A 2,500-nucleotide genomic window follows, 5' to 3' on the forward strand; every position below is an offset into this window, starting at 1 on the left:
TGGATGGGGCTTTCGTATATAGCAGGGACGGTGCTGCCTCTCGCTTCGCTCGCTGTCCGCCGCTCGCCGCTCGCTCGCGCAGCCAAAAATGGCCAGTTTTGGCCCGTTTTTGGGCCGTTTTGGCCAGTTTTTGGCCTGTTCTTGCATTGCGCGGTGACCGTCGAGAGCGGAGCAAAACGTCAGCCATCTCAGCACCCTGGAACCCCCCGGGTGGCACAGGGCTGGATGGGGCTTTCGTATAGCAGGGACGGTGCTGCCTCTCGCTTCGCTCGCTGTCCGCCGCTCGCCGCTCGCTCGTGCAGCCAAAAATGGCCAGTTTTGGCCCGTTTTTGGGCCGTTTTGGCCAGTTTTTGGCCTGTTCTTGCATTGCGCGGTGACCGTCGAGAGCGGAGCAAAACGTCAGCCATCTCAGCACCCTGGAACCCCCCGGGTGGCACAGGGCTGGATGGGGCTTTCGTATAGCAGGGACGGTGCTGCCTCTCGCTTCGCTCGCTGTCCGCCGCTCGCCGCTCGCTCGTGCAGCCAAAAATGGCCAGTTTTGGCCCGTTTTTGGGCCGTTTTGGCCAGTTTTTGGCCTGTTCTTGCATTGCGCGGTGACCGTCGAGAGCGGAGCAAAACGTCAGCCATCTCAGCACCCTGGAACCCCCCGGGTGGCACAGGGCTGGATGGGGCTTTCGTATAGCAGGGACGGTGCTGCCTCTCGCTTCGCTCGCTGTCCGCCGCTCGCCGCTCGCTCGTGCAGCCAAAAATGGCCAGTTTTGGCCCGTTTTTGGGCCGTTTTGGCCAGTTTTTGGCCTGTTCTTGCATTGCGCGGTGACCGTCGAGAGCGGAGCAAAACGTCAGCCATCTCAGCACCCTGGAACCCCCCGGGTGGCACAGGGCTGGATGGGGCTTTCGTATAGCAGGGACGGTGCTGCCTCTCGCTTCGCTCGCTGTCCGCCGCTCGCCGCTCGCTCGTGCAGCCAAAAATGGCCAGTTTTGGCCCGTTTTTGGGCCGTTTTGGCCAGTTTTTGGCCTGTTCTTGCATTGCGCGGTGACCGTCGAGAGCGGAGCAAAACGTCAGCCATCTCAGCACCCTGGAACCCCCCGGGTGGCACAGGGCTGGATGGGGCTTTCGTATAGCAGGGACGGTGCTGCCTCTCGCTTCGCTCGCTGTCCGCCGCTCGCCGCTCGCTCGTGCAGCCAAAAATGGCCAGTTTTGGCCCGTTTTTGGGCCGTTTTGGCCAGTTTTTGGCCTGTTCTTGCATTGCGCGGTGACCGTCGAGAGCGGAGCAAAACGTCAGCCATCTCAGCACCCTGGAACCCCCCGGGTGGCACAGGGCTGGATGGGGCTTTCGTATAGCAGGGACGGTGCTGCCTCTCGCTTCGCTCGCTGTCCGCCGCTCGCCGCTCGCTCGCGCAGCCAAAAATGGCCAGTTTTGGCCCGTTTTTGGGCCGTTTTGGCCAGTTTTTGGCCTGTTCTTGCATTGCGCGGTGACCGTCGAGAGCGGAGCAAAACGTCAGCCATCTCAGCACCCTGGAACCCCCCGGGTGGCACAGGGCTGGATGGGGCTTTCGTATAGCAGGGACGGTGCTGCCTCTCGCTTCGCTCGCTGTCCGCCGCTCGCCGCTCGCGCAGCCAAAAATGGCCAGTTTTGGCCCGTTTTTGGGCCGTTTTGGCCAGTTTTTGGCCTGTTCTTGCATTGCGCGGTGACCGTCGAGAGCGGAGCAAAACGTCAGCCATCTCAGCACCCTGGAACCCCCCGGGTGGCACAGGGCTGGATGGGGCTTTCGTATAGCAGGGACGGTGCTGCCTCTCGCTTCGCTCGCTGTTCGCCGCTCGCCGCTCGCTCGCGCAGCCAAAAATGGCCAGTTTTGGCCCGTTTTTGGGCTGTTTTGGCCAGTTTTTGGCCTGTTCTTGCGTGGTGCGGTGACCGTCGTGAGCGGAGCAAAACGTCAGCCATCTCAGCACCCTGGAACCCCCCGGGTGGCACAGGGCTGGATGGGGCTTTCGTATAGCAGGGACGGTGCTGCCTCTCGCTTCGCTCGCTGTTCGCCGCTCGCCGCTCGCTCGCGCAGCCAAAAATGGCCAGTTTTGGCCCGTTTTTGGGCTGTTTTGGCCTGTTTTTGGGCTGTTCTTGTGTGGCGCGGTGACCGTCGTGAGCGGAGCAAAATGTCAGCCATCTCAGCACCCTGGAACCCCCCGGGTGGCACAGGGCTGGATGGGGCTTTCGTATAGCAGGGACGGTGCTGCCTCGCGCTTCGCTCGCTGTTCGCCGCTCTCCGCTCGCTCGCGCAGCAAAAAATGGCCAGTTTTGGCCCGTTTTTGGGCTGTTTTGGCCAGTTTTTGGCCTGTTCTTGCGTGCCGCGGCGACCGTCGTGAGCGGAGCAAAACGTCAGCCATCTCAGCACCCTGGAACCCCCCGGGTGGCACAGGGCTGGATGGGGCTTTCGTATAGCAGGGACGGTGCTGCCTCTCGCTTCGCTCGCTGTCCGCCGCTCGCTGCTCGCTCGCGCAGCC

This window comes from Musa acuminata, unplaced genomic scaffold (genome assembly GCF_036884655.1).
Source record: "Musa acuminata AAA Group cultivar baxijiao unplaced genomic scaffold, Cavendish_Baxijiao_AAA HiC_scaffold_1126, whole genome shotgun sequence".
NCBI classification, from domain to species: domain Eukaryota; kingdom Viridiplantae; phylum Streptophyta; class Magnoliopsida; order Zingiberales; family Musaceae; genus Musa; species Musa acuminata.